Here is a 23,242-nt window from a genome sequence, read left to right as displayed (position 1 = left end):
GATGTGTGTGTGTGTGTGCACACACGTGTGTTTGTGGGTGGGTGGTACACAGCAGGGGGGTGGACAGGGTTTGGTCGGCATGCCAAAAATGAAAGAAAATCAATGGACTAATACTGCAAACGTTTGAAGTTGACCCAGAAACTCCTACTTCATCGCTCTCGCTCTTCTCTTTCTCAAAAACCACACTTCCATCCTTTCTCCTTTAGCCATTACTTGTAGATTCGGCTTACAAAATGGCAGCAAGAGGGGAGATAATGTGCGTCTGCTGATGCTCCGTGATTTTGATATCTGCGTCACAATCTGCCATGCTAAATGCGTCACGCTAAACTCGCTCAAGGACATCAATCGTAAGAAAAAGACAACAAGGCATCAATGGCTGAATCATTAATTCAGTGCTGCATGGTGTGGAAACTTTATCCAGCTTTAATGCCACACACCTTCGAGGGTGACCAAGAGCAAAGAGACCCATATAGGAGGAAGAAACTAAAGCGGGTTGCCCACTGCCGGAGCTCAGAGGTCGACCCCCCTGTAGTTTAACATCAACCCTAATCTGAGACACCTGGCTTTTATATTCAGAAATTTCTAGAGACCAGAATGAAGTGGATCAGGTGTGTTTGATTAGCATTGAAGCTATAGAATACTGGGTGGGTGATCTCATGGTACAGTGGTTCTCAATTACAGATCTGCAGATACCCCTTTTTTCCCCAGATTGGCAATTATCAAGTTGGTTGCATAATGAGTTCATTGTGTTGAAGCAAGGATAAATCTGCTGAAAAGACAGACTAGACTGTGATGATTAGTACTGGTATATTAAACTTAGGCAAATTAGAAAGGTACTTCACTAAATTTTCCAGGGTAGTACTTGTCCATAGACATAAGACAGTAATATTGCATTCTTTATATTTCCTGATTTATAAAAGAAAGATACAGCTTTACAAAAAAAACAGCTGAGGTGTGTTGTGGGCGGAGCTAAAAAGTCAAGAGCATGCACGGGGTTGCAAAACGGTCATCTGCAAGCTGTGATGTCGTTATAAATAAAAACGGAAACAAAAACTCCATAATCTGAAATTAGGGAACAATCAAATCCAGCTGTCCATATTTAATGCAGAATCAGATGTGAAATTAAACACCAAGAACCACAGCAGCAATGACGACTACAGGTGGATGTGTCTATATGGTAAGAACAAAGTTCTCCTTCACTCACATTCAAAACCATACTTTTCTTCGGGGCGTTTTTCTGAGTCCTGTGCAGCCCCTGCCGTCAACGACGTCCGTAACCGAATGAAGCACGGTGATGGGTGTGCTCTCGCTCAGGTTGCAGTGTGTGCGCTCTTCCGAAAGAAGTGCCCAAACGTGGAATTCCACCCTTAATGACATCATGAAGGGCCATACTCGTAAAAAACTTTCCGAAACTTATACAAATCCCTTTAAATGCATGTTTTTGTTGGTATTATCAAAACAGAGGAACCTTTTCAAGAACCCCAGGATGTATTCAGCGAATGAGAACACTCTAGTAATGGTTCCACTGGTAGAATCCAGGGTAAGAACGCTTATAAGGCATTACTGAGGAACTCCTGAGATGAGGCTTGCCAGAGGAACCAGTACAGGTTGGTACTGGTTGGAAGCTTGAATATATCCAATCAGCGACGTTTGGCACTGGTGAGCTCCACCTTTGTACAGTAGTCACCAAAGAAAACTAGTGCTAGTCTGTAAAGGTCAGGTTGAGTGAAGGATGAGTAAAGGATGTGTGTACTTTTGCCATCTGTTTTTTTCTTTCTGCATTCTGCGATTGCATTACTTTTTTTCCCCCCACTAATATTGGTCACTTCATTCACATCCTCCTCCCCCACACATCGTTACACTGGGGCAATGAGAACCACTGACAAAATTTAGCACTGTACATCTAGCTAACCAACTAACATAAGCTCTTTCGGCCCTGTTGTCGTGAAGGCCACATAAAGCATTGGTGTTAAAAATAAAGAGCGGGAGGGGTCGGCATGCGGCACAGCTGAGAGTTCCTTCAAGATTTGTGTGCTGTCAGGCAGCCTAAATCACAACAGCTGAGATTGCAGGGTGCTGTCAGCATGCTTCTTTGACTTTTTTTTCACCCTTTTGTGTTCTCCTACTCTTGTCTGCCTGTCTCCTTGCTCTTACTCATTATCTAAAACTCAGCTGAGGCATAAATTCCCAAATCAAAAAACCAGTAAGGATGGTGGAAAGCAAAAAGCAAAACACTTAAAACAAGTCAATTTTTTTTAAAAGTGCTGATATGGCTTAAAAAAGAAATTCCACTTTACATAGCAAACACCCTGTTCAACAAGCCGAACAAAGAGTGCATATTGAAACTGGACATGGGTCAGAACTGGTCAGCATCAACAAATACATAATCTGAAAACAGCAAAGTCAGCAAACAGACGAGAAGAAACATTGAGAAAAGCATTCACTTGGCTTAAGAGAAATCAACGTGTCAGCTGCATGACACACGGTTCATTTTAAGCCAGTGTGTGGAACTTACTTACCACTTCCTCTCCTCTAGATTATCTTGATTGTTTTCGAACTGGGTTTCAAAAGGCAGTCACCATGAGGAATCAAGGTTAAGTTCAGGGCAAGAGCTTTCACTTTTCCTAAATGGGAAAAACCTGCTCTGGTGAGAGCGAGTGAAAGTGGTGCTCAAACTGGAAAGGCAAAACAAGGCAGAATTTCCCCAATCACTCCTGGATGAATGGCAGAGCTTTAAAGTGCCAAGGGTTGGACGATTCCCAAACCAGTGTAAGCCAACCTGAGGTGTCCTGAGTGGGCGTTAATGTAGGGCTGAAGTCTGAGGTCACCTCCCAACGCCTTTACCCCAGCCCCCATCAAACTACCCCCTCCTTATACTTTCCCTCTAACTGTTCCCCTATGACTACCCCCTTCAGAGTACTGCCCCATGTTCTGTGCCATCAGGGCCCCAGCCAATCACAGCACAGCTGATCTGAATGTCCACTTGAAAAGAAAAAAAAAAATGGGAGGCCAGTGCATCTGATTAAGCAAACAAAGTGTCTAAGGTAGTCTGATGAACCACAGAATAGAAGAGTAAAGCAGTAAAATAAAGGACCTGCAAGTGGATGTCAAACAAAAAAGAAGAAGAAAAAACACACAACTACCCTCTCCCCCTCCTTCTCCAAATAACTAATGAAACCCAATCTTTGCGAGCGCCAGTGGGACCCAGCCATTCATCACCGCCATATGAACATGCTTTCACTTCAGCTCCAGCTCGCAGTACAACTTCTTTAACAGCCGTGCATTTACACACCGGACCTACTGATCAACGCACTGCAGGAGCTGAGTCACAAAGCAATAATCACAAGGCCCCATCATTTACCGGCAACAACAACAATTCGCCCTGAACGACTTCGAGATGCAGGAAAAAGCTCTCCAAGTTGGAAATTGGAAACATGTTCCGGAGGGTGACTTTCCTGTTTAATAAGCTTTCCCTTAAACCAGACTTAGATCATTATTTAAAGCTAAACACTACTAAATGGCAAAATAAGTACCATGCCAACAATGCCCAAGATCTTTGAGGCTCCATTACCATCATTTTAAACGTACAGCATTTGCAAGTTCTGGAACCAATAGGACAATAATCAGCAATATTGTGGTGTCACGATTTCCCTTTAACAGCATGTCCTGGAGTGTTTTATTCCATTTATACCACAACAATGACAAGTTTTTCTTTCTTAAGAACACCACATCATACCATTTAGCGATTTCTAGGTCCATTTGATATTGCAGCGTAGCAGTTTCTGTTAATATTTTGCCTCTAAATATTTGTTTGGCGAATTTCCTATAAAGAAGAGAAAAACGCGACACCAAGAAAATAAACATTAAACTAAGGAACATCCACAAAAACTGAAGGACAAAATTCTTTTTATAAGTTATTCAACCTTTTTTGTGCTAATAGTAGGGAAAAGCCGAGGTATACATATCTGCCACGCTTACCCATGCCAAAGCCACAACCATGTGATCTTGTTTGTGTGTTTGCCTTATTAACAAGAAAATAGGTCTCGGTGTCTTATTACAATTGTGCAGACGTCTAAATTCGAGAAGCCTGCCACTGCAACCCAACAAAAAAATACCAGGCCTGTCTGAGCACACACAGTTGATTATTCTCGAACTCCTGAACATGCTAATTGTGAGTGCAGGCCCATATGAGACTAATACGTGACAATGGCCTTATTTAGGTGGTTAAGAAATATAGGCAGGAGCCTGTTTCGTGCCAATCGCAGTAGAAAAATCCGCAGCTGTGTAGCATGGCTATGTGTGGGCTGGATACCAGGCAACTTGCCTTAAACACCTACACAAACTGATTATGATTTTTAGAAGGTGGCCAGTCGTATGATATTGGATACACAGTCTGTTATGTATTGAGATCACTTTTCGATGGCTATATTCTTCCATTGTTAGTTTTGATTTTGTCATTTCAGAGAGGCTAAGTGGTCAGCTCATTCATTTATATTAAGCAATTAATTGTAGGCACTGGGTACAAGGCAGGGGAAAGGGGGAGCAGTCCACTGGAGTCAACGCACAGACATTTGCACCTATCGTCAGCAATTCAATTAAAATATATGTATGGAAGAAACCCTGAGGTCAACCATGTGCCCTCATTGAGAACGAGTCAGATTTCAACACCAATTTATGAACCCAGAGCTTTGAGGAAGCAACCTCACTTGTCTGTCTTAGCCATGGTACCATTCATTTAAGCTTTATGGTACATTCTGAATGCTAAGTTCACTAGCTTCAATTCATGCTCGAGTGACAGCGAAAACCATCGTTTATCAGATGAAGTAATTCGACAATTTGAAACAGAGTGGGTCATCTAAACCCAGAAACGCTTACTGCATGTCCAATAGCATTTAAAATAAATATGGGAGGACAAGAAAGATGAGATGATGGCAGAAAAGGAGAGGAGAAATAAAAAGAAAGTGTTCTCCGCACTCCTCCCACGTACTTGCTATTTCATCCCTTCTTATGTCAGAGTTAATTGAAGTGATCCATCAATCCGACGTCCCTTAGTGAGAGGAAAAGCAGGGACAGTAGAAAGACAGAAAGAAAGAGAAAGGGAGAGAGATGGGGGAGCTGAGGGGATATCATTTAAATACTCCTAAAAGCTTCTTGACCCATCAGTGTAATGAATTTATTTTGTCAAAGCAGAAGAACAATCCATCATCCACACAGCATCTGACTGAGAGGGTAGAGAAAACCACTTTTCCCCTTTTCTCCTCGGGGATCTGTGGCGAGAGACAGCAACAGCGCGAGATAGTATCCGTATAAAAACATCATTCCAAGCCGGATAATGAAATCGGATACGTAATAGGTGGCTAGGAAAAGTAATCAACTACATTGTCATTTTTTACATGGAAGACGTTCTGTTTAGTTTTTGACCAGGTTCGGAATCCAAGGTTCGAAAGCAATTTTCCTGATCCCTTCAATGAAAAACGTCAGTGATACCGAGAGGGAGAAGGAGAGAGTGGGTGATGTTCCAGAATCATACGCTCAGCTGTTAAAGTCGTTTCTTTCTACTGGCGGTTTCTGAGTCGAAAAGATTTACATAGACATTTTATATACATTATCAAATGCTATTAGACAGTTTTTTTGGATAAAAAAAAAAAAAAAGAAAATCAAAAATTCAGCTTCATCTTAAACCTGTCGGTAATATCGCTGCCAGAAAGAAATAATTGCCAAAAACGATTGCTCATAACCTCTTACTAAGCTGAACAGAAGCTAAAGAGGTGTGTGGCTTTGGCTTGCATGTGACATTGGGGTGTAACACAATGCCTTTATCTGTATCCAGATCGAAACATGTAGTGGGCGGATCCTGAAGTAGATTTTAATTTTTTTAACATTAAATATAAACCAACACTTTGCTCTAAGAAACACTGGGGAAAAAAATGGCAGAAATGGAAATGCCTTGACTGTCACCACAATATGTTCCTTATGCTTAACTACATCATTGCACAGAAATGTTTCTTCATCCTGCTCACACCATTTCCATCTCTGGTTAAGATTTTCTAACAAATTAAGCTGGTTTACCAAAAAGGTCTACCTGAATCCATGATCCTGACCAGGCAGTTACTAAGGATGAAGGAATGGTTGCTACATGCATCAGGTAGTGACTCACATTCACGTTAATAAACGCGGCCTTCCACTTTCCCGCACGATCCCGGTCCTAATCTCAAACAGATGCCGTCTAAAATGTAGACATGACTGTAAGATTTGTGTTTGATATATTCAAACATCCTGTTCCACATTTAGCCCCAATTTGCTTTGATAAGAAACTTAGTTCCTCTGGGAAAATGTTTCACTAGATTTCGACGTGATCGTGTGGTAGATTTATTCAACAAGGGTGTTAGGAAAGTCAGGTACGGATGTAGGTGAGGAGGCCTGGGGTGCTGTCAGAGTTCACATCCATCCCATATGTGTTCAATAAATTTGAAACTCTATAGCAGGAGATCTTCCATTCCAACTCATGGAAACCATATCTTCGTGCATTGTCATATTGGAACAGGTTTGGGTCTCCTAGCTCAAGTGTAAGGGATATTTCATGCTAACGCACCCAAAACCTAAACTTTGTGCTAACAGTTTGAGAAAAAAAGCCACAACGCTGAAAAAGTCAGGTGTTCCAATACTTTTGTACCGTTTGTATCTCTTGAAGACGCAATATGTTGAACGCGTTCATGTTCGGCTTCGTCCCATTTATGACACAAAGTGCGCGCACTCGCGCCTTCACTGCTGCTGCGCCTAATATGTCGATTCACGGCCTTCCGACAGACCACGACTTTCATTTTTCAGACAGACCAAGCATCTCAAACCACAACCTTCAGCTCAGGCCAAGAGAGAACGAGTACACACTGTGCTACACATGTGCATGAATGCACACTTGTGTGCGAACACACGGGCAGCCACACATATCACTCAAGGCTTGGCAGGACCCTGTCTAATGGCAAAGCCTACAGAATCCACACTGTAATTTACTTTGAGTGTGTGTGTGTGTGTGTAAGAGTGTGTGTGTGTGCGCGCCTGGCTTTTATTAGCGAGGAAGTTGCAACACGGCGTGCAAAACCTTCTTAAACAGTTGAGGACAGTTGATGGTGCTTGAAGCGAGTGGGAAAAGCAACACTCTAAAATGTTCATCAATTTTGTAGTTGTGGAAAAAATGAAAAAACCCTTTAAGGGTTTATGGAGAACAAGATAAAACATGGGTTTTTCTCGTAAAAAGGGTCCAATGACCATCCAGGAAATAAAAACAAAAAAGAAATCCCTTGAAAACGTGTATTAATGCTTACATTTGCAAAAACGAGTTATTTTGTTGCCTGATGTTACTTCTGGTACTCAAATCAATCAGAAACAGATTTCGCATTGACGGAGAATTATTGTGAATAATCGCACGGGTCAGAAAGCACGATTAGTTTTGATTTATTTATTTTGTTCCCGAAATTTATTCACGTAATTGTTTTTCGTTGTTTATATCTGTGACAACCCAAGTGATAAGAACAATGCTGTTCTACATCCTTAGATGTTTTCCAGATGTTCCACTTGTACAAATGTAATCGTGAACAGATGAAACGATTAAAGGATACAATGCTGTGCGTCTTTATTAATGAACGGTGTGTATTTGGTGTGCTGCCAGTTTGTGTTGCTGTTCAACCCAATGCCAGGATTGTAAAGAGACAGGAATAGAGAAGAGAGAGAATGTGAGGAGAGAGAGAGAGAGAGAGAGAGAGAGAAAGGAAAGAACAAACAGCCTAGAGATGGAGGGAAAATGCGTTTCAACTACAAAACCAAAGTAAACACTCGTTTGTCAGGCGCTCCGCATGATGTGAGGACTTGCGGCCATGTTGATGGCATCGGCGATGATGAGGGTCATCATCATCATGGCACGGGAAAAGAAAAGAAAATGAGGAGAGCAAAAAAAAAGAAATTTGGACGATATAAAGGAGAAGAAGGAAAAAAAAAAAACCACTACGGACCCATTTTGGGACAGATGTTTCCGATCTGTTTGTGCGAGTGATGAAGATGCCACTCAGCGGAAAACTCGGCGCTCTTTTGCTCTCTGCCAAAACACAGCCGTAAGAGACTAATAAACACAAGCTTGGCTGATCCACTACAGAAATGTCACATTCAGGAAAAGCATTAATATCTTCTGAACTCAACATGTCCAGAACTGGAATAGGTACTTGGGTGTCTTATGAATTTCTTCTATTTTTTCAGGAAAACATCCAAGCTTCCTAATCAGAATATCTCCTGGGAGTCCGATCCCATCTTCAACCTGTCAATCATGCAGCCTTGATAAACCTTCCTTTAAGTCCCAGCAGGCCGATCGGACAAGCCAGAGATCGAGACTCTCTGCTGCCGGTCAAATTAAAATGGATGTCAGGATTGACCCATGTATGAACAGCTTATTAGCTGAGTAGCTTTGAGTTTTAAATGGATGTAATGCTAAAAAAAACACAACAAAAAAGCAAAATTCACGACCCGGTTTCTCAAGAAGCTTTGAATTGCACTATTCTTTTTTTCCTCCGTTTCAAATTGAACGCAGCTCTCTCGCTCTTTTTTAAGTCTCTGAAAAGCACTGCGGTTACTACGTACTTCACGGCACATATGGATCGGGGATTTCTGGAGAACAAAATGCATGAAGTGCTCAAATCCCTCCAGCTTAGTTTTCACAGTTTCGAGCTCAACCTAAAGCCAAAATAGGTCATAACGATGACTCCGAGACCTTTAAGTCTGCGAGTGAGAAATCCTGAGTGGACGACGCAGAGTCTACAGTGCTGATTCACCGTTCGAGAGAGAACTGCACCCTAAATGATAACAGACTTCAGAAATGCTTGGCCTACTTCTGTGATATGTTACTGGAACAGACAAAAAGCCTCCTTTATACACAACCTCCAACTTCCATTCCAAACGAACCAGAACGCTTACAGTGATCCCGCCTGTCCTCGGGTAAATCTCAGCGACTGATAGGTTACAGGTTGGACGTGTTGCCTCGGCAGACGGGAAGAATTCCTCTCTTCTTGCTCAATCGCTTTTGTGGGTTTTTTTTTTTTTTTCGTGGTGTAAACATACAACGACGCTCATTCCGCTCATCAGCTCTGAAGCCTCTCTAGGCCCGGTGATGAGAAACACATGCTTCCATTACAAAGCCTTTAAAAAGGCCAGAACAATGGAGGAGACAATTAGATCTTGCCATAAAATGGAGCAGGAATGAGGAAGGTTCTGCAGGATGCTCATCCTATTCACCGAGTCTCACGCTCAGTATTTCTTCCCCATGTACACACCAGCGCTCAGAGAAAACTCTGTGTGATACCACCACCCAATCAATCAACCCTTATTACCCCTTATAGACATTAGCAAGCCAGGCCCTCATAGTCCACATATGCGTATTGATTTCACAAGAATACAAGATCAGGAACTATAACTAGCCTTTTCCCCTTTGGGAGAAGCTGATGAACATTTACTTCGGAGTATTAATACCATAAATAAGACATTTGTACAGGAAAATTTAAAAAAGCAAAAGGTGGAAACACCATTGATAGAAGTGGCTGTAGGAAATAAATCGCCCTGGATAATAAAAAGTGGTTGGGGGTGGACAACCTTTGGAATGAACCTGTCAGTAGGCCCAGAATTCCCGCTGGCGCCAGACAAAAATCTAATCTTGGAACTAATTTAGGTTTTATAAGCCAGACTTGGATATTAGTGCTGACCTCCAATCAGGATGTTTCTAGCAATGCGCCACCATCAAATGCGCCACCATTTCTGTGAGATCCAAGGATTGCTAGGTGTAAATGAGGCTTGAAAATCTGGACATTGTCCTGATTTTGTCCTGAAAGTTCACTTTGGCCCGTGATCATCTTCTAGAAGTGGATTTCAAATGCTAGCAAATGCGGTTGAACTGAGATCTTTTTCTATGGTTGTTTGCTTGTTTATTGGTTCTGCTTTTCTGAACTACTCTGTAAAAGACAAAACTGTTGTGGGGTCTAGGGGCAGACCAAAGAACCGCAATGGTACTAGATTTCTAATTTTTTGTCTACAAGGCTAAATCCACTTCATCCAACTAGGAATTGGGATGGACCATGTATTTCGTGTGATACTCATCTTTTTCTCCACTAAAATTAAACATCAAGTGTAAACGAAAGAAAGCATAAAAAGTGCATTCAAGACCACCCTTACTGTGATTACGAAATATAATACATTCATGTGCATTTTAGGTGAATTACTAATAGTAATTCTGGCATATGCATAAAAGCAGCATTAGTCACATCCTTCATCAGAGGTTGAAGAGGAGAGAACGTTTATGCAAAAAAGAAAGAAAGAAAAGACCCTAAGCAGAAAGGAAACACTGAAGTTAACTGCACTCTGGAGGACTGGCAACGCTTTTATAGACTCTAACTGCTGGGAGGAAAAAGGCAATGCTCTCTCTGACAGCACAGTGTAAACTTCACGAGGCCGGTGGCGGCTTGTCCGCCAACTCCGCGTCGCTGGCTTTTATTCCTCCGGGAGACAAGAGGAAGGAAGGAATCCTCCTGCTTTCCTCTTCTGCTTATTCTTTCCTCAATTTTCTCCCCTGCTCCTGCTTTTCCAGTCTCCGTGTCAGGAGACACATTAAGAGGGAGGCCACGAGGGACTCCCTGGAATCCGATTCTACTCCGGCAGATGTCGTTTACATGTTAGGCAGCGAGGAAAAGAGAATAAGAAAGACAAAGAGGGAGAAGAAAGAGAGAGAGAGTGAGTTACATCTAGGAAAAGAGAACAGAGCATCATCAGCTGTCTGTTCTTTGTTTTCCTGAGTGTCGCATCTTGGCTTGGTGCAGCCCACGTGTCTCACACGTGAACTTGCGTGTGGCGAGTGATTAAGCTTGGGTTAATAATTAAATCATAAACAGCAGCAGGGAGAGGGAGAAGGAAGCCATACCGCTAGAACACAATCCTTTTCCACAGCTTCTTTAGTGTCTCTTGTTCCAGAACCCCCAAACCCCCACCACCAAATCCCCCACAATGCTCGTCTCAGTCCAGGACAAACAACAGAAAAAGCTATTAACAGCTAATGCAATCACTTCTTTATCAAAAGCCTATCCACCATTCTCTTTGTGCTACTGGGGGAATTAGTAATTGGTCTTTTGAGGCAATGCTCTTGGCTTTGAATTAAAAGAAAGAATTATTACCTTTGGCAGCATGACCCCGAATTCTCATTTAAAAAAAAACAAACTAACTAAATAAAAAAAAGCTTGACACCTTTTGAAGCTTCAGGCAAAGTAAAAATCATGAGAATTTTTTTCCTCAAGAAAATTCAGTCCAGAGAAAAACTCAATGGTTTCAGGTACTAGTGCATTTCCACTGTTGCCAAACCATCAAACCAGAACATTCGAAATGGAATGTGACGTGCAGAAGGTCCCTGATTTCAAAACGCTGAAACCCAAAACGTTACATTAAAAAGGGGAGCTGCTTCAGAAAGCGGTGTTTTCCCTTCTCGTTTAACGAGTCCGGTTTTATTGATCCCTTCCAAACTCTTCAAAAGAAGAAGCCAGGAAGTTTGGAAGAGTCACTGAGAACAGCAGGAATAGAACGTGCTAGCTCTGCAGCCATTTTCTACTTCCTGTACTGTACCAACTTCCTGTTTAGATAGATAGATAGATAGATAGATAGATAGATAGATAGATAGATAGATAGATAGATAGATAGATAGATAGATAGATAGATAGATAGATAGATAGACAGATAGACAGATAGACAGACAGACAGCACCGCAACAAAATATAGTTTAGCAACCACCAGGAGTGCAAATAGTATCAATTGTGCAAATTGCCAAGTGCAGACAAATATGCAAATATTTATCTACATATTTTATTTGACTAAAAGACAGGAGGTGGAGCTGGAGGTAGCAGAGCTGAAGATTTTGAGGTTTTTGGATTTCGACTGGATCAGAGCATATTCAAAACTGCAGCTTTTGTGGGCTGGTCCCGGTCTGCAGTGGTCAGTATCTATCAAAAGTGGAAGGAACAGTGGTGAACCGACAACCAGCACAATATTAGGCAGGGGGTCATAATGTTATGCCTGATCGATGTATACAGATGAAATCAATGAATACACATACACAGAATAATTGTTTAGAATGATCTAGAATGTACAGAGTGGAGCAGATCCGCATGATGGTTAATGCACTACAATCGGGTAACGTGTGGACTTCAGTGGGGTGATGGTAGATGGAAAAAAGCTGGCCCCTGTGCACAAAGCCAGCTCCATGAAGATATGCTTTACATGGGTGGGGTGGAAGATGAGAAGATTACTGTCCAGCTTATTTGATAAACTGCGATAAAGTAGCAAAGGACCACCTACTTTACTTAAAAACAAACAAACAAACAAACAAACAAACAAAAAACCCTGGGACGTTCCAGGAATTTTGAGTCAAAACACAAAGCAGATTGTGGGTTTTTTTAAATGGCAAAAAAGGAAGCACATTGTTTTCTTTTATAGCCTTTGACTTTTTGAGTTGCAATTTGAAAACAACTCTTCCGCTTTCCCCATCCCATCTGTTCCATCCCATGAAATTCCTTTTAAAGCAGCACTAAGGATGTTTGTTTTTGCACACTTCAGGAAAACCCAAATTCTACAAAGAATCGATCAAACATCCACTTTATGGCCTGATTTCAAAATTCCTCTGGAATTCAGATTGCTCCCTCGAATAAACCAGGATCCCTGGAAGCAGGTTCAAACACCAGGTTTGACTCAAGGTGACACATGCTATAAATGAATAAAGTCAAGTTTTGGAGAGAAATCAATAAGCATTTCCCAAATGATAAACTATTCATTTGCTTCAAGTCAAACATAATTAAAAACAAAAAAAAAAAAAAGCAATCCTTCGGAAAAACAGCATTAATGGAATCATCCATCTTTAGCAAGTGATTTATCTTGATCAGGATTATGGTGGATCCTGAGCCAGTCATGGCAACACTGGATGTGAGTTGGGAATACACTCTAGAGGAGACTCGCACATATGCACATCTGAGGCAATTCTCTGTATTCAAACCATCTTCCAGCATGTGTCTGGGAGGTGGGAGGGAATGGGAGAATCTGGAGGAAACCAACAACCCTGGAGAAGTGAGGAGACACGAGTGCTGACAGTTCTGACATTTCTCAAAGTCAAGTTCAACTCTATCACTTTCTTTCGCTCTTTCTTATCTCATCACTTTCTTTCTAATCCAGATGGTAGACAGTTCTGGGTCGGTTCTCGGCCGGTTTTAGCAACGCAGAGTCTATTGTGTGCTGAAAGCGTCCCAACTCCCAAGCATTTAGGGATTCCTTAACATTTGGAATCTAGGCCAGAAACGTCCCTCTTGCAACCGAGCGCGTCTAATGTTTTTGCTGCATTTGAATCTCGGGCCGATTACAAGTTCTGGTACGTATCGCAGCTAAGATATGGTCTCATCAAGGGTGAGTTGTGGCTGTGCTCTGGAGAGCGGATCCGGATGAGTTCATCCGCCTCATTCCACAGCGCTATGCGGGAAGATGACAGTGATAAGTGTGGGCTGGCACGTCCCTCATTTGCTATCTGTCTGCTCTCTTCTCCCTTTCCTAGCGTCTCTGCTCCACTCTATTGTCCTCCCGTCTCCGCCCTCTCTCCAATCCTAAGAGAGCAAATAAGTGTGTGAATCGGGGTTAAAGGCCAGTTCAGAAAGTCTTGTCCTTTCAATTGATCTAAGTGCCTCGGTGTCACCTTACCCTACATCCAATCCTCGCTGTGTTAATACATCTGGAAGCTTCCGTTCCGAAACAATAAAAATCAGTTCGATTCGAAATCTCGTCACAGTTCGAGCCAGATGGAAAAAAAATATACAGGACGGGAAAAAAATATATATATAAAAACGACGTTTTATCACATACCCTCTCACCATGCCTGTTTTTGTACGTGTGCGTGAAGAGACACAGAATGGCAGAAAAGCGATTCGAAAAAAGAGAACGATTTCTAAAGAGAGGCAAGGAAACAATTTTCATATATAAATCTCAAAACAGTTTTTTTTTTTTTGCCAGTTCCTGTTCATTGTGCCGTTTCCTTTTGCATTCTCCATGAGCTGACCGCAAATGCTTTTTATTAACAGCAGAGCGTGTGTGCGTGTTAAATGGGACAAAGATCATAAAAAAAGAAAGCGTAAACCATTCTACGATGCCATTACTTCACACGTTTGTCAAAAAAATTTATACAAAGAAAAACATTAGGGCGAATTAAATTATAGTACTAGAGATTTATAGTGAAAAAATTAATATATATATTAAATAAATCATAATGTTTAAGATATTATGTTCAAAAAGTCTTCATAACATCTCTGTTTCTAAATTATCTGCATCCACGACATATTAAAGACATTTCCCGATAATTATAATAGAAATTTAGACAAAAAAATTTACTTTTAATGATATTTTTTAATTTCTTCTCCAAAAAAAAAAAAAGAAAAAAGACCAGCAAAATGTCCAACAAAAGCTGAAGAAACAAAGTAACTATATTCTTTTTTATCTATATGCAAAATTATGCTTATTTATTGAAAATAAAATGTCAATTTACAATATAAATAAGATAATTATGCTGTGTTAGATATTTAACAGTATGTTTAACAGAATCCACAGTCGGGTGACAAAAAAAGAAAAAAAGAAAAGAAAGTTTTTTAGTAAGAAAGTGAGCCAGAACATCAGCACACACTGGGACAGATTCAGGAAATAATTGCACTGGTTGCTGTTTTTATTTATTGTTTTATTTTCTTTATTTTATTACATCTAACCGAGGATGAAAGTAAAACAAGCGTTACCTTTAAAGCACTGAAAGACCCTCAGAAGAGGAACACACCGTGCTCCCCCGGGTCACCAGCACAGATGAAGTCATTTGGGAAGGGAAAGAGTATGCACTTTACATGGGTTCTGTCTGAAATGTGCAAACCAGATGTGCCTCCAAAGCAGGAGGTGGGGGAGAGAGATACAGGGGGAGAAAAAAAAACGACTGACGGAGAAAGACAGAGCGAGTGAGAAGTAAAAAAATAAATGCATGGAGAGGAAAGCAATATTTTACCTTCTCTGTACAGCGACTTAAAGAACAAATGGACGTATCGCATTTATAAACGTTACTGACACGTGGTGAGCTGGTGTAACATCTGTGGCAGTGCTGAGAATTGAGCCATCAGGGCAGCACTTACAATCTTTACCTATAAATATAAAACACATAAATAAAGAGACAACCCGGGGCAGAACTAATGAGAACTCCGAGGTCAGGGGTTAGAAAGTGGGGTTAGAAGCCAAGTCCTTACCTGATAGGATTTATGGACTTAAGCAGGCTGTAAGTGAATTGGCTGCCGAAATGGTAGAGGCGGATTGAAAATATTCAGTTTGAAAAGTTCAAGTCTATTCCTCCGCTTATCTGGAGCTGATCGGGTTCATCCCGGAGGGAGCGAGAGAATATGGATGAGGGATCATAGCTAGTGGTTTCACCATTAGTCACCTTACTGGTTTATATTCACAAGGTCAAATCTCTCCTTCTCGCGATTCAAATTCCAGTATAGTGAAATCTGCAGAGGTCCAGCATTTCCACGAAACTTTGGAGTGTGCTTGTGGAGATTTGTGAAGATTCAGTCAGCCACAATGGTGGCAAATTTCAGATACTGATGTAGGCTGAGAAAACCTGGGGTGCAATCAGCGTTCCAGTTTATCCCAAAGGTGTTCAAAACTAGATGTTAAAACTCTATAGCAGGCCACAATAGATCCTTAACTCCAACGTTGTATAGCATATCTTCATGGAGCTGGCTTTGTGCATTGTCATGCTGGAACAGCTTGCTAGTTGACGTTAAGGAAAGATGTCATGCTATCACTTCCTATACAATAGTGTGCCTCCAGTTTTGTGGTAACCCTTTTAACCATAAAGTGTATTCTAACACTGTTTTTAGCCAAATAAAATCTTTTTCTTGCCCAACTGAGAGAAACAAAACAAAAAATATTCCTGTTCATATTTACTCTCACTTATTTATTTGCTAGCTTTGCTTAACTAGCTAGTGTGTTGTCCCAACTGAATATCGAAAGTATTCCCACAAACATTAAAAGCTGTGTGAGCCTTTTCTTACTGAACTACCAACACATTTGAGAGAAATGGCACATTCCTGACAGTTCTGTCTCATTTTCTTTTTTACAGACATTATGTCTTTGCACTATGTGGCGCTAGCCTACTTTTTTTTTGCTAGATAGCTGATAGGAATACCGGTTGTGTTTGTTAGAGACAAAGATCAGTTTCATTGGGAAATTCGTTCAGTACAAGTTGAGAGTACAAGACAGATGGTACTAGACTTTGTCTTCCAGAGTGTACCATGTTCAATGTGTCCATATTTTGCAGTTGCCTAGCAATGTTCAAAACATTAAAAGTGTCATTTTAGCCAAATTAAGTCTTTTCTTACTGATTTATGAACACATCTGAGAGAAATGCCATCTAATTTTACTGCCATAATCAGCATTACAAAAACAAAAAGAAAAACCTCACAGCTATGAGCTAGCCCCAGGTATTAGCTAGCATGCTCTTTGGGAAAATAATTCCCATGGAAAGTATTCTCACGTTTTTATTAAATATAAAATACTCTGAACTCGATAAAAAAAATAAAAGAACTCTGCATTTGACATCTTATCGTAAATGGAGTACGACATTTCAAGAATCTGTATGTTGAAGGAGATAAAAGAAGTGGATTTAAGGAAATGTAACACACGAGTGATAAAAAACGTTCTTACAAAGCAGTCGATCCCGTTAGGAATATTTATAGGAATGGTAAAATGTGTCCACTTCAAAAAAATAATGGACACTCGAAGATATTTACTGGTGTACCACCTGAGGCAACAGCAGAGCCAAGTCCTAACTAGGTGCAGCGTTTCTCCTAGAGCTCGGGATCAAACGCGAGTGATGTTAAAGACTATAAAATCACTTCCCACGCGTGGCTAATTGTAGCCGAGAGGTGACTTCTAAACTCAGACGATACGTGTAGTATGCGAGATCGCGGCTTGTTAAAATGGAGTGGGAGCAGATTACGCTTTGCACTACAAAAGCTAAAATTTCACAGATTCAAATGAAGTCATGAGGAGAAATAAACTGAAAACAAGTCTTAAAGTCCTTAATACGCAGTTGTGTGTGTGTGTGTGTGTGTGTGTGTTTCTGTGCTCAATAGGTCAATCCTACTCCCCAGGCTTTCTTGGCTTAGACTTCGCTAAGTACCTGCTAATTCACACCACTTGTAACTGGGGCTTTATATATATTATATATATTATATATATATATATATTATATATATATATATATATATATATATATATATATATATATATATATATATATATATATATATACATACACATATATATATATATATATATACACACACACACACACACACACACACACACACACACACACACACACACACAAACAAGTACATAAATGATATTAGCATTTCTGACACGCACACTGAGATAACCATGTTCTTGAGAAAAGCTACTACTGTTGGGGTGTTGAAATTTCCAGACCACCAACCTTCCAAACATATCAGACATAATGTATGCTACAGTTTTGCGCTAATCAGGAGTCCGGCGTTCGCGCCACTTCAAAGCCCTTTTTCGCTAACGCGTTCTGGAGCGAGCAGAAAGCCACAGAGGTGGTCTAATTAGATGCGACGGTCAATAAAGCGGCTCCAATCCGTTGGCATTAAAGTTAGAGTCAAGGGTGTGATACCATCTGCGCTCCAGGGCCACAGTGTAAACGCTTACAGGCGTCACAAACACAAAACGCTGCCCAACGCCCTCCCTACTGAAAAAGGTAAGGATGTAATTCCCAAAGTTCTCGTTATGCCGCATCGGCTTTGAATTTCTATTCGGAAACTTGGAACTCTAAGATTGATCACATGAGTCATAACAGAATGGCAGTTTGTGCGTTCAGCAATAAATAAAGCACCACGGTTGTACTTTTAGGTTTGTTCTCGATTAATGCACTCATTTATATATCGGTCAGAAGTTTATTTATGGTTTAGAGAAGGAGTCTCCGGTATCAGTCCCTGCCACTCTCCGGCCCTTATCATGGTTGACTCTGCGCTCTCACCCCAGCTTGCGAGGAAGATATACGAAGAAAGAATTTTACTGTGATGTACATGTGACAAGTAAAAAGCCCTGACAACTTCTGTGTTCAAATTAATCAATTAGCAATTCCCACAGGTAAATCTGAGGTAAAGTTGATATAAATATATATATAGCAACTAAACTGGGAAGAAAAAAATAAACAAAAACAGCCCAAAATAAGTGTACATAATTTGCTTCAAGGTTCCCTAAGGTATATAGAGAAAAAAAGCACAGTTTAAAAATAATAATAAATAAATAAAATAAAAAGACAATTCCCCTCCTAGATGAAAGACTGCTCGAATATCAGCTTTAAAAGCATACAGATCTGGTTAAGTCATGACCCGTTAGTCTTCTGCGCCTGCCAAAGCTTCCATCTGAAAGGTACAGTAGTAAGTCTGCAGGGTTATAATTCATCTCATGTCACACGCAGAACAAACTATTTTTATTTCTTAAAAATAAAAAAAAAGTTTCTATAGACACAAAGGACACGTCCTCCATGCTGCAAGCTTGCTGGCCGTCTCCATCGGCACCATATGGGAGAAGCATTAGCATCGACACAAATCACACAACGCTCCACTGCGCCGCTCTCTGACCTTGGATGCTCCTCGGATCGGGGATTTAACCACGCTGAGGGTAAAGTAAGAGCCCTCTGGTGCCCCGCCCCTCATTCTAATTCCATTTTCTAAACGTATTAGCGACAGAACGGTCGGTTGTTCTATTCATCAAGGCTCCGATGTGCGACTTGGACGTCGCACAGGAGGAAGAAACTCGGCCAAGACAAAGCGAGTTGGCTTGCAGCTCGTTTTTATGCCAGAGTTGTGCTCTTAAACGCTCTTATGGGATATCTGCTAAAGCGATGTTATTAAAAACCAAACCGCACACTTTTTCTCTCCGGGTCCGTGTGGAGCTTTTTTGAGCTTCCTGGTCTGGGCCGAGTTTCCCCCTAAAGCGCTGTTAAATGGTCGAGCAGGACCGACAGCGCACTCTCTGTCTCTAACAGACGAGATGATTTTAACTTTACAACGCTTTAGGTCATCGCTTTGCAATGCAACTGTTTGAAATGCTTCACAAGACCCCATAATCTCAACAATCAGTAAGAATGTTTACACAAATACATAAAACTCAATCGTTGGGTGGTTGGTAAGCCAATAAGGCAAGAATGCAAACAGTAAATCATTCAAAAAATCTAATTCATGACAGAAAATTTATTTTTAGTGTTCTTTAACGTCAACTTGTTCATCCAAAGCCAAAAATATCCCAAAGTCAAAAAGTTTTTGTCAAACCTTATTTCTCGTTTATCATCCTCGACTTAGCAAAACAAGACAATGTTTTCCTTCTGTAATGCTGCGTTCCATCGTACGCACAACTTGGGAACGGACGAGCTCGGACCCTGGAACCTGCACGATATCTTGTGTCGACAAGTCGACTACAGCGACATGAGGAAAATTAAACTATAGGGTTTTCTTTAAATGAGACAAATTTTGTTACGTCGTCACAAAAGAAAAATATTGTAATAATTGCTGACATGGTGAAGTTTTCTGTCAAGAGAAAACACAAACTCCCATACCAGTTCATACCATCAATGGTAGGAATCTCCATTGTCGATTGGCAGTACGTTTTCCAAATTTTGGTTTAATATCCTACACTATAGACTAATAACTGGTTTGACAATTCATGTACATCAGTTGTATTATTGATTATTGATACCAGTTGTATTGGTATCCCTGCAAAAAGTAAATTGGTCTCTCAAGTACGTTTTTTTTCTTGATTCGTGGCTCTATAATTAGTAATATAGATCCCGTAATGATTTGCAAATTCAATATCCAAATGTATTTTTCATCAAAGCCTCAAGGTTTTCCCAAGCAGACCCACCGAAGCACACGGAGACAGGAAATATCCCGTGCATCTACAGTTTTAAGAAGAATTTTGCACTAAAAGGAATCGTTTTGGCATTTTCGCTTGAAAGGATTCAGTAAAGGTCAGATATGAGTCATATCTCTGTGGTTAAGAGAAAAAAAAAAAATGTAATGCAGGACTGACTGAAATGAATAGGAAGTGTAATCAGCAGCCATTAAAGCCGTTCATTCAGGAGTCTGCTCTCGTAAATAGAGCCCTGGGATTTTAGTTCGACTTTTACTGGCTTTTTTTTTATTATTTCATTCAAATACCCCTGTATAAAATAGAACAGACATTTTCGGTGTCGGTGACTCATTCGTAACATAATAAGCATGATGGAAATGGAATGATGTATGCATTAGCAGTTATGGTGCAGTTATTGCTCACTTTTGAGAAAAAGAAAAAGATGTGAATAGAAACCGAATCGTGACTGATGCCCTCTGTGAGCTCGGTCAAGACCTCCCCTGCAAAGAAGAAAAAAAAAGAAGAAAAATCCCTTCCATATGCAGACCTCTGGCTCCGGCTTGACCTTATTAACCCATGGCACATCCTTTATCCGAGTCCTAGTAATGATGATCGGTCTGGACGTTCAGGAAACCGGAGTGATGACTATAAACAAGCTTATTCATCCCAGGGTCTGCCGTCTTGCTTATGTGTGTAGTATAATGTTGTTGAGAAAAAGAAAGAGAGAGAGAGAGAGAAAGAGAGAGAGAGAGAGAGAGAGAGAGAGAGAGAGAGAGAGAGAGAGAGAGAGAGAGCACCATGATTGTGTTTCTTAGCTTTGAGTTTAAAAGCACAGTGATGGGGAAATATATCCGTTTACAAGAATTTAATAATTAATTATATATTTACTGAGAAAAACTGTGACGCGTTCAATACATAATTGATCTTATTCGTAAAAGGAAACTAAATTATATCATTTTTTCAAGCGCATAAATAAAATGAGGTCTAATAAATTTCCACAAACCATTTAGAAATATGTGCCATCAGGCAATCTATGAGGCGTTCTTTTGTAAAATAAAGGAAATAGGCAATGATCGGCAAGTTGAGGCGTTCTGTATATTAGAAAATGCGTGTGAACCACCGTGACCCTGTTTCCATGCAAAAGCTCAAAAAAGGAACATGTTTTTTTTTATATATATTTTATAATAGCAGTTTTCAGGAATTATTTTGGATGTTTTTTGAGTCTCAATAACAGTTTCATGCCATTACCCAAAATGACAAACACCAGAGTACAGTACACGTCAAGTGCGACAGTCTCTCGACTTTGTCTTCATTACTGTCATTCTTTCACCCGAAAATCTCTGATCACGAAAATTCTCTGCTGGTTCCTCTTCCACCTGCTTCTCTCTGACCTCACGATCTGCACTCGTGCACAACCACCGACTAAGTGCTAGAAAGGAAGTACGTCCGTGCGCGTGCACGTGTGCGAGTGTGTTTATGTGGCCTTGGTTGGCACAGGAGTGAATCACCTAACAGATGGTCATTAAGGATTATTCTGAAGTCTGTCACTGTGGAGCAAAGCACTCACGCTTTATGCGTGTCACAAAATTTGCCTTCGTTTTTGAAAACTATATAATAACTAGTCTGCCTAGTAAGAGAATTATAACCGTGATTATATCCAAATCACAATTCTGATTGGTCAGGACCTGTTTAAAAGTAAACTGACCAGCTCTATTATAATGTATATTTCACACAAATGGGTAGTGTAGAAATGAGCAGTGTGGCGTTTTTAAATACCCAACTTAATTATCAAATGAATTTCCGAATATAATTCTGACCTACGTTTGCTTTCGAGTGCGTGACGGTTTTACCTACAAGTCTTCAAATGATGTATCCATCCTAACATTTTCCAATCAGAATCACAAAACTTGCATTTTGGTTTGTTACTCAAAACTTTTAAAATGTTTGACTATATCCATTAATTAAGAGTTGTTCAACTCTATAAAAAATAAAGGTGCTAAACCTCAGATAAAGGAGTTGGTGTGTGCCTGTGCTAGCTGACTCGCTGCAGTGGCCGAGGCGTATTATTGGATCGGCTTAAAAGGTGCTCTTTCGCCAATTTATTCACCATGTTATATAACGTTCAGCTCACTGTGAGCTTTGCCTTTTATGAAATTTGGTGGGTAAGCATCATAGTACACTATATTGGCATATGACAAAAGTATTGGGACACAAACTTTTTCATCCATATGTAGTTTCATTACAAACTGTTACCGCAAAATCAGAGGCAGACAGTTATATAGTATTTGGATGTGGTAGAATTACATCTGTTCTTCACTTGAACTTGGAGACCCAAACCTTATCCAGCATGACAAAGCCCCTCTGCGCAGAGCCAGCTCCATGACGATATGTTTTACATGGTTTGGAGTGGAAGGAATCTCCTGCTCTAGATCTCCGATCTCAACTCTATTGAACATAAATGTGAACGCTGACTGCAACCCAGGCCTCCTCACCTCATCTACACCAGTACCTGACTTTACTAAAACCATTGTGGCTGAATGATCTCTACAAACACACTCCAACACAGAGTTGAAGATCTTTCCAAAAGAGTGGAGCTTATTAAAAGAGCAAATCCTCATTTGCACAGGAATACAAAGCCTTTGCGAGAGGTTGGATTGTTCTACGAAACGAAAAGTGACTTCATTAACTACTTTACTAAATGTATATTTTAATGTGGACACACTGCTCTCTGCTGCTCATGGGATGTAAACCGTCATGGAGACAGCAAATATGACCAAACAGACATTTCGAACAAAAGAAGAAATCTAATAACAAACCTGAAATAGGTTTATTTTCACCCACAATGTGTTGAACTGTCCAGGAATGCATGCGTGTGTGTACGTGTGTGTGTGTGTACGTGTGTGTGTGTGTGTGTGTGGGTGGGTGTGTGGGTGGGTGGGTGCACAGAAGCATTTTACGCTCTACACTCTCAAGTCTCTTATCATTAATCACTCTGGACAGCTGATCGCCCGCAGGCCCAAAGTGTGCATTAACTCCCTGTAGCTAACCCGATACGCTACACCACGACTCGGCGCGTTTCTCACGATGCGTGCCAACCACACACCCGAACCCGGGACCAAAACCCAACGCAGCCTTAACCCAGGCTGCTTAAGTCATCATGGCACTGATGAGTTACCGTACTGCCAAAATAGCTCTAACTGTGTCTCTGATAACTTTTTTGTTCTCTAAA

At 40.7% G+C, this 23,242-nt stretch overlaps 1 protein-coding gene across 4 annotated transcripts in view; it reads right to left on the bottom strand.

The window, feature by feature from the left end:
* prickle2b (prickle homolog 2b) overlaps positions 1 to 23,242 on the bottom strand; it is a 92,689-nt gene that overhangs the window by 48,083 nt on the left and 21,364 nt on the right. Inside the window, exon 1 of one of the 4 annotated variants that reach the window (XM_083534749.1) lies at positions 2,520 to 2,719. The exons of the other annotated variants lie outside the window; for them this stretch is intronic. The gene's annotated coding sequence lies outside the window, so the exon portion shown is untranslated. Of the gene's footprint in view, positions 1 to 2,519; positions 2,720 to 23,242 lie in introns of those variants that run through there. 4 annotated transcript variants of the gene reach the window in all.

The sequence above is a fragment of the Silurus aristotelis genome, assembly GCF_946808225.1.
Source record: "Silurus aristotelis genome assembly, chromosome: 28".
In the NCBI taxonomy this organism is placed as follows: Eukaryota; Metazoa; Chordata; class Actinopteri; order Siluriformes; family Siluridae; genus Silurus; species Silurus aristotelis.
Note: the sequence above shows the minus strand (reverse complement) of the source record. Positions and strands in the feature narration are given on the sequence as shown.